Here is a 10,066-nt window from a genome sequence, read left to right as displayed (position 1 = left end):
TTCATCCACAGACAGACGGACAATTAGAACGCACTATTCAGATGTTGGAAGATATGCTTCGCGCTTGTATTATAGATTTTGGAGGTTCTTGGGATTAGTTCTTGACACTTGCAGAGTTTGCCTATAATAACAGCTACCAGTTAAGCATTCAGATGGCTCCGTAGGAAGCATTATACGGGAGGCGATGCCATTCGCCAGTTGGCTGGTTTGAACTGGGAGAGGCTTAGTTGTTGGGTACTGATTTGGTACAGGATGCCTTGGATAAAGTCAAGGTTATCCAGGATCCACTTCGCACAACTCAATCTAGGCAAAAGAGTTACACCGACTGTAAAGTTCGTGACGTTGCATTCATGGCAGGAGAAAAAGTATTGCTCTGGGTTTCACCTATGAAAGGTGTAATGATATTCGTGGGTGAAGTAGCCTTTAGGCTTGCACTACCACCTAGTTTATCAACAGTTCATCCGGTGTTCCATGTGTCTATGCTCCGAAAATATCATGGTGATCCGACCCATGTGTTAGATTTCAGCTCAGTCCAATTGGACAAGGATTTGACTTATGATGAGGAGCCGATAGTTATTCTAGCCCGGTAGGTCCGACAGTTGTGATCTAAGAGTTATTCTTCAGTTCGGGTGCAATGGAGAGGTCAGCCGATTGAGGCAGCTACCTGGGAATCCGAGTCGGACATGCAGAGTAAATATCCACATATTTTCACCAGCTCAGGTACTTTTCTAATTTCGTTCGAGGACGAACGTTTGTTTTAGAGGTGGAGAATGTGATGACCCAAAATGTCGTCTTTAATTTAAACATTCATTTATGCGTTCTAAGACCTTGAAAAGCACTATTTATCATTCCTCGACTTGCGTGCACAGTCCGTACAAATTTCCGAAAAGTTTTTATATGAAATATTGACTAAAATGTTAGAGCTTTAAAACTCAACTGAGTTGACTTTAGTCAACATTTTGAGAAAACAGACTCGGATCAGTGTTTTGACAGTTCCAGTAGGCCTGTATCGTGATTTAGGACTTGGGAGTATGCCTGAAATTGAATTCGGAGGTCCCTAGCTCAAATTATCGCTATTTAACGAAAACTAAAAATCTAAAGGTTAAAGATTTCCAAAGTTTAACGGCGAAATTGACTTTATTGATAATGGACTCGGATTGAGATTCCAAAAATTGGAATAGCTCTGTTCTGTCATTTATGACTTGTGTGCCAAATTTGAAGTCATTCTGAATTCATTTAACATGTTTCAGTACGAGTTTTGTATATTGCAAAGTTTGAAATTCATAAGTTCGAATCGAGGAGTGAATTATAATTTCGATGTTATTTGACGTGATTTGAGACCCCGAGTAAGTCCGCATAATGTTACGGGACTGGTTGGTATAATTGGACGAGGTCACGAGTGGCTTGGGTGAGTTTCGAACGTATTTCGGACCATTTTGGTAAAAACTTGAAGGTCTAGTTCTGGTGTTTCACACTTGCGCAATTTTGGCCGCAGGTGCGTGATCGCTTCTGCGGAGGCAGTGTCACTTCTGCGGCTTTGAGGCCAGGAGAGAAGCTTCCTTTCTGCGAATCTTGGGTGCGATGCCCGCTTCTACGGTGCCATGATCGCAGATGCGATCTTTTGCGCTTCTGCGGTTCCCTTCGCGCATCTGCGCAGTCGCTTCTGCGGTGTGAAGGTCCGCAGATGCAGTCCTTTGCTTAGCTGCCATGTTCTGTAAATGTGATCTTTGTCTCGCAAATGTGAGTCCACGGATGCGTAAATTTGTCCGCAGATGCAAAAACGCTTGGACAGAACACATAAAAATTGGGTGTTAGCCATTTTTACTCATTTTTGAGTTTTGAGTTTTGAGTCTCGGATTTGGGCGATTTCAAAGGGGTTTTTCACGACTTCGACTTGGGTAAGTGTTCTATACCCGAAAGTAATTATATTTCATAAATCCATGCTTATATGCATTGTTTATTTCGGATTTAGATGGAAGAAAATTAGAATTTTTGTAAAACGTCCCATAAACAAAATTTAAGATTTGAAGGTCCATTTGACATCGGAATTTGATAATTTTTGTATGGTTGGACTCGTCTTTGTAATGACCCGACAGGTCGTTTTGCTTTTTCGTTAGTTTCGAGCCATTCGAAAATTGGAAGGAAAATGAATGAACTGAAGATTTTTCATTACTGAGAATGGCAGATGCCCCAATCCAACTTGCCATTGGAGTACATTAGAATCCTCTGTATTGGAATTATAAACAGAACAAGAAACTTCACTAGGAACTAGAATGGAATTACTTTCTTGTGGAATTGAAAATACATTGGTATTTAAACTAGAACGAGAATCCTTCTTAGGTGGGCTAGCCTCTAGCAGGTACAATCCTTCTCTTAATTCACCAAAAACTTGTCCCCTCCTTATTAAAGGGACCTGCATGATGCATCCACTAGAAGTTAGATTGAGTGAGCAATGAAATTGGACACACAACTTATGGACTGAGAGTAAATTATATTTGAAAGAAAGAACATAAAGAACCCTTTCAAGAATCATATCAGACTGAATAGGAACACTACCTATGTATGTGACATATAATTCAAATGAGTTAGGTAGGCTAATATGTACAGGAACAGGAAGTGGATCTAAAGTTAAGAAACAATTTGAATCAAAACACATGTGTTCAGAAGCCCATGAATCAATGATCCAGGTTTTTGTCTTAAAAACTGCCAAACAAGTTCCAGTGTATTTAAGTATAGTACCAGCTACTGCATTTGCATTGATTGCAGTTCATGGTGTTGCTGTAGTTCCAAATTGTGCCTGCTTGATTAGGTTCATCAGCTCAGACACCTGTTCCTTACTGAAAAACTGAGTTTGAGGTGTTGCATCATTGCTCTGAGTGCTCCCATTGTCATTGTCTTGTCCCTCAATTATAGCATTAGCCTTGACTTGTGTTGATCTGGTGAATTGGAAATCATCTGGAAACCCATTTATCCTGTAACAGTCTGCCCTGACATGCCCAATTTTCATGCAATGTGTACAGCTCACATTAGGATTAAATTTTGCTTTCCTTCCCTTAGGTTTCTGTTGTGTGTTATTAACCTTTTGTGAGTTAATCCATGACTTTTGTTGTGACTGGTTGTTGTTTCTCTGTGGAGCCCTACCTTGAACTCCTACCATGAATGAGGAAGTATCAGCATTGAACTGTGGTCTTGCATGTATCTCCTTTTTATTTTCATCTTGAAGAAGGAGAGAATAAGCAAAATATATTCCAGGCAATGGATTCATCATAAAGATGTTTCCTCTAGCTTGGGAATAGACATCATTTAGTCCCATTAGAAACTAAATGATCATTTGGTCTTCTAAGAACTTTGTGACTTTTCTTTTTCCATCACAAATGCAGTCACAAGAGCAGACCAGATGAGGGTTGAGAGAATCAAGTTCATCCCATAATTTCTTAAGTTTGATAAAATATCCAGCAATAGTGTTGTTACCTTGAACTAACATTGATATTTCCTTTTGCAGTTGGTACAACTTGACTCCATTAGTTTGTCCAAATATGTGTTCAAGGCTATTCCACAAAATTTTTGCAGATGTTGAATAGATGACACTGACACCTATCTCCTTGGATAAAGAATTCAGAAGCCAATAAGTCACCATGAAGTTGCATCTGCTCCATTGAGGGTGATCTTGTGCATCTGGTTTTGGCTCCTCACATACCCCATTTATGAAGCCTATCTTGTTTTTGGCTGAAAGTGTTATGAGAATTGATCTCCTATTAAAAGCAAGACAGGGAAAAGCAAAAAGAAGATGCTATGAGCAGCACTTTTAGAAAAGATAAATCCAGCTCAGTTGAAAATTTAACCAAACAGACATTGTAATTCAATTTAATTTAGTGTATAAATTGTTCTCTGTCTAAACACAGAGAAAAATCATTCTAAAAGCTAAATATAGAGAAACTCTTGCTTTGGTAGGCTAATGAATAAAATTGTGCGACTCCGAGGGTCATATGATACTCAAGGAATCTGTAAAAACCATTCTATCTATGAAGATGAAAATGAAGATGAACCTACAAAGAACAGCACAGTCGCGGTAAAATTTACTAAACAAGCACGCGTCAAAGCTAGAAAGAAAAGCGTGTATCTTTTTTTGTAACAGTTGGAGAGCTTAGGGCTTTTTCCTAATTTTTCAGCCACTGCTATATGAAGGAATAAGGGCAAAACAGGAATAAGGTAGAGTTTTATGGTTTTTTTGTAAAATCACATTGACCGGAAGCTGGTCTCCGTTCTCCTTTCTATTAAGTAGTAAAATCAAACTTATCTCCTTCTGTAATTTGTTATCTTTTCTGTTTGATTTGGATGAAGCAACCAAAACAAAACGACTCTTCTTCAATTAAGATCCTATCTAACTGGGCGAAGCCCAATTCCTACCCAGCCGCTGTCCCAATCGTGAGTCCAAAACTTGGACAAACCTTAACAAAACCCACCAACCCTATTTTTTGGGTAAAGATCGTTTTTCGCTGGCGACCGGAATTATTTATATCCGGTAGTCGTAAGTGTATCAACTCTTATATATATATATATATATATATATATATATTATTTTTTTTTTAATTAAGTACTTTATTTCTGTTTATATGGCATACACTCGGTAAGGGTGTTCATAAAAATCCGAAAAATCGAACCGAACCAAACCGACTAAAAAAAGATACTTTTTCCGTTTGGTTTGATTTTGATTTTGAATTTTAAAACCCGACCAAATTTGATTTAGTTTTGGTTTTATTCAAAATATAATTGAAAAAATCGAACCAAACCGAATATAGAAGTAGTTATTTAAATTTATTACGAACCAAACCGACTAAAAAAAGATACTTTTTCCGTTTGGTTTGATTTTGATTTTGAATTTTAAAACCCGACCAAATTTGATTTAGTTTTGGTTTTATTCAAAATATAATTGAAAAAATCGAACCAAACCGAATATAGAAGTAGTTATTTAAATTTATTATTATACCTCTATATATATATATATATATATATATATATATAAAGTTTCTAAAATTTTATGGTACATATTAATCGTTTGCACTTTTAGTCTAGTTTTTTGCTATTATAATAATCTAGTTCTTTGCCTTTACATTCTAATTTGATTAGTATTTTTCTTTTGCTAAATACAAGAATTTATTTCATGTTAAAAATAATTTATTTTTAATTGAATCCTAAAATTATTCATCACTATTTGATTCAATTATCATCAATATATCTTGGCAAAATGATAGATTTCTCAAAGAACAATTGGTTTGACAGTGTTTAGTTCCAATATTTGAAAAACCGACTTACTTGGTTTGGTTTCTTTTTAGGGAAAAACCGATTCAAACCGAACCATAAACACCCCTAACATTGGGCATGAAGCTGAAGGAGAGTCTTAGCCTACCTGGTAAAGTTGTTGTCATGTGACCAGGAGGTCAAGGGTTCAAGCCGTGAAAACAGCCTCTTGCAGAAATGCAGAATTAAGGTTGCGTACAATAAACATTTGTGGTTCCGCCCTTCTTCGAACCACGAGCATAGCAAGAATTTAATGTATTGAGTTTTTTTTTGTCTTTTACACTCGGCATGAAGCTAAAAAGGTTTTTCATTAGAAGTAAAATAGGTAAAATAACATTATTTTTAAAATTTATTAATAAGGAAAGAATATCATATAAATGGAAAGAATATCGATTAATAAAATTTGGATGACATCATCCTAATCATTCTGTTTTTCTATTGTTGGGGAAGGGAAACAGTATCTAGCAGGAACTAACCCAATGAGAATATGATGTGACACGTTATTTGCACTGGATTTTGCTGTTGTTATTGAATCGTGCAAAGTAGATACGTAAAAAGTGAAACATTAGTTTACCCAAGTGTGGAAAGTGAGGCACACTTATGTACAATGGTTAACTCTATGCACTCTCAAAGTGACACTGACATTGACTTGTGCTCACACAAAAGACAAAACCTACTTGGAAAATCATCGATTACCTTGTCTCCGATATTTCGTTAGCATTTGTACGTAAATTTTAAAAAATAGTTTTAAAGTTATGTTGAAAAATAATTTTTGACAATTGAATTTGTATTTAGATATATATTTATTTTTTTAAAATTGAATTGTGAGTGGCCTAAAAACTATTCTAAATTAGTTTTTGGAAACTTGAAAAAAAAAATTAACTTTTTTTAAACCGATTAAATTTCATGAACAGATAATGTTTTTAAATTTTTTTTAAAAGTAGCCAAAATTTATGTCCAATCGGGTCTGATCATGTGTTATTTCAGTAGGATAAAATCATAATTTCATGTCTTTATTAGAATGCTATTATCTTATAAATTCAAATTTAATCTAATCTCAATACATATGAACATCAGCCGAAAAACAAAAAAATCAAAATTTTCCAAAGCTTTAAATATAAAACCGATATAGTGATAATTTTCATGATGAAAGTAATGACTTTCTTGTCTAATATTCTTTAAGATCACTTTGTTCGTTTTTTCCTTTTCTTATATTGTATATGTTACATTTGCAGTAATCAAAACACGTAAGATAACTGTGTATATGGTTAAAATCGGGCCCATCCGATTTATTATTTGACTGAAACCGGGAGGTTGCATCGAAGTATGGCCTCGTAACGGAACAGATTAAATCACGAGGACAAGGTACCGAGAGGTACCTGTCGAGATCGAGGCTAGTAGCGATCGAAACCAAATGAGACAGATATCGAGCAAGATCGAAGATAGCACAATAACAGAAAGGCGAAATATCCGTGACTGATCGAGGATCATGGCGTAAATCTCGGAAAGAAACAAATCAGAAATGGTTAATTAGCTAATCATGGGATATTGGGATTTCCTTCTGTAATTAGAACTATACCATAAGTAGAATTCCTCTACTATTTAAAGGGGGGTTCTAATCATTTGTAATGCATATTGTTCACAGATATCAAAGCAATATAATTCTCTTTCTCGTTTATACTATTGTTCATCAGCTTATTATATTTTAATTTTTACCTCAACCACTTCGAGGGTATCAAAACTCGAGGGCTGAGTTTCATTCCAATATTAATCTTCATATATATCAATTGGTATTAAGTGAAATCACATGTCCTTAGAACCACGTTATAAGTTTAATTGTTATCCAATTTTAGGGTAAACAGTTTGGCGCTCATCGTGGGGCCAAGGATAATAGTGATTGCTTAATACTGATTCCGATAACGCACACTGCTTTACACTTGTTCTCGTAAGAATCTTTATTTTCAAGATAAATATGTCAAACTCACAAGCAGCGCCTACACATGGTGACAACGACCTCGGATTTTACGGGAAAAATAACAATATAGCCGCCCCCAAGGATCGAGGCGCCTCAGGCTGACCTCGAGGGAGCACCAATTGCAAATCTCGTCGATGTCAGTTCACATGTCGCCCTAAATGTAAATTTGGACGTTGATCCCGAAGGTAGTGTACACAGGAAAGTTCGATCAGGTGGTCGAGGTACGCAGTGCGGAGAAGATGGTGGAGTTAGCCTCCAATTGATATTCGAAATGTTACAGGTTCAACAAGCCGTTATAGCACAACTACAAAATCAGCACCGAACACCGAATAGGACCGAACCAGAAGTCGTCCACAGGACCGAGCCTGTACCGGAAAGGTCGAATGCCAACGAATCGGGGACCGACCCCGCCATCAGTGGCAGACCCAGTATTTTGTGCAAGCGGATTCAATCTTAGAAGTATATAAATTTAGTCGTAAAATAGTAGTTGTCAAGTGGGTTCAAATAAAATATTTATGCAAAATTTACACAGCTTTATTCCTAATTTATACATATATATACAATATTATATTTTTGTGAAGTGGTTTCAGTTAAACCCGCTAGCCACCACTTGGGTCCGCCACTGCCCGTCATTATGAAAATGCTCGAGGAGCTCACTAAACAGATTGAACCGGGAGAAAAGAAAATCGAGGCAAATGACAAGAAAGTAGAGACATACAACTCTCGGGTTGACCAAATACTGGGGGCACCGCCGATTCTAAAAGGTATGGATTCAAAGAAATTCGTACAGAAGCCTTTCCCTCCAAGTGCGGCTCCGAAACCCATTCCGAAAAAATTCTGAATGCGAGAAATTCCTAAGTACAATGGGACCACCGACCCTAATGAGCATGTCACTTCTTATACATGTGCAATAAAAGGGAATGACTTGGAAGACGATGAGATTGAATCTGTTCTACTGAAGAAATTTGGAGAAACCTTGTCGAAAGGAGCAATGATATGGTACCACAATTTGCCGCCTAATGCCATCGATTCCTTCGCCATGATTGCAGATTCCTTCGTAAATGCACATGCCGGAGCAATAAAGGTTGCGACTAGGATGTCGGACCTATTCAAGGTGAAACAAAAAGACAACAAAATGTTGAGGGGATTCGTATCTTGGTTCCAGATGGAACGCATGGAACTACCACCGGTCACAGACGATTGGGTTGTTCAAGCCTTTACTCAAGGTTTGAACGAACGAAGTTCGATGGCATCACGACAGCTAAAGCAGAATTTAATTGAATATCCAGAGGTAACCTGGGCCGATGTACATAATCTGTACCAGTCAAAGATCAGGGACGAGGATGATCAATTGGAGACCCCTTCCGGTTCCGTTTATCCAAACAAGACCGTTGGCAGAACTCAAAGGGATGTCGACAGAGAACCCCGGTCGAACAGAGATTGGTATCAACCATACAAGGCAGATCGTAGAAACAGCGGCCCAGGACGCAATCCCATCCGGAATGATCGAATGAACGATCGAGGACAGAGCTCTCGAGGGCTCATGAGCAAAAGTGGCTTCAATAAATATGTCGATCCCACAGAAGCACCACGATTATCAGAATATAACTTCAGCATCGACGCATCAGGTATTGTGTCAGCCATTGGGAGAATCAAAGATACTAGATGGCCCAGACCCCTACAAACTGATCCTTCCCAAAGAAACCCCAATCAAATATGCAAATACCATGGTACACATGATCATAGAACCGAAGACTGCAGACAACTAAGGGATGAGGTGGCCCGTCTATTCAACGAGGGTCACCTTCGAGAATTCTTGAGCGACCGAGATAAAAACCATTTCAGAGACAGGGATGCAAATAGGAAAAACGAGCAGGAAGAACCACAACTCGTGATTCACATGATCATTGATGGGGTCGATATTCCACAAGGGCCCATGTTCAAACGCATTAAAGTATCAATCATCAGGGGAAAATGAACTCGAGACTATGTGCTAGAAGGCACTTTATCATTCATTGATGAGGAAGCAGAAGGGATCTCACAACCCCGCAACGATGCTTTGGTAATCTCTATCCTTATGAATAAAATTCAGGTTAAACATGTTTTAATTGATCTAGGAAGCTCGGCCAATATTATTCGATCGAGGGTCGTGGAGCAGCTCGGCCTACAAGATCAGATCATACCAGTAACTCGGATTCTCAATGGCTTCAACATGGCAAGTGAAACAACTAAAGGTGAAATCATCCTACCAGTAAATGTAGCCGGAACTATTCAAGAAACAAAGTTCCATATGATCGAGGGCGATATGAGATACAACGCATTGCTCGGAAGACCCTGGATTCACAACATGAGGGCGGTCCCCTCGAACCTTCACCAAATACTGAAGTTTCCAACACCGGATAGAGTAAAAATGGTATATGGGGAACAACATGCTGCCAAAGAGATGTTCGCAGTCGACGAAGTAATACCGATATCGGCGCTTTCGTCAACAAAGGGATCAAAGTCCAAAGGAAAACAGGAAGCTAAATAGCAACCACAACCACCAGCCTCGACTCAGTCGGAGAAGCAGGGAACGGACGATGACTACTGGACCCCTTGATCCTTCATAATCCCCGAGGATTCCGACGCCACCAAATCGACAGTCAAAGAGCTGGAGCAAGTCATACTGATCGAGCATCTACCCGATCGAAAGGTATACCTGGGTACGGGGTTAACCCCCGAGCTCAGGGAAAAACTCATTAAATTTCTTATCAATAATATGGATTGTTTTGCTTGGTCCCACCTAGATATGAC

At 38.3% G+C, this 10,066-nt stretch overlaps 1 long non-coding RNA gene across 2 annotated transcripts; it reads right to left on the bottom strand.

Annotated features, from left to right (window-relative positions):
• Positions 1-2,147: 2,147 nt before the first annotated feature.
• Positions 2,148-4,309, bottom strand: LOC107775312 (uncharacterized). 2 transcript variants are annotated; one of them, XR_001645716.2, is made up of 4 exons: positions 4,051-4,309; positions 3,472-3,752; positions 2,740-3,150; positions 2,148-2,413 (listed from the first exon to the last, which is right to left on the bottom strand). It is a non-coding gene; the product is annotated as an uncharacterized LOC107775312 (long non-coding RNA). The 2 variants fall into 2 exon arrangements; XR_012699559.1 differs by lacking the exon at positions 4,051-4,309 and having other exon boundaries at positions 3,472-4,044.
• Between the last annotated feature and the right edge of the window lie 5,757 nt (positions 4,310-10,066).

The sequence above is a fragment of the Nicotiana tabacum genome, chromosome 15, assembly GCF_000715075.1.
Source record: "Nicotiana tabacum cultivar K326 chromosome 15, ASM71507v2, whole genome shotgun sequence".
Lineage (NCBI taxonomy): Eukaryota > Viridiplantae > Streptophyta > Magnoliopsida > Solanales > Solanaceae > Nicotiana > Nicotiana tabacum.
Note: the sequence above shows the minus strand (reverse complement) of the source record. Positions and strands in the feature narration are given on the sequence as shown.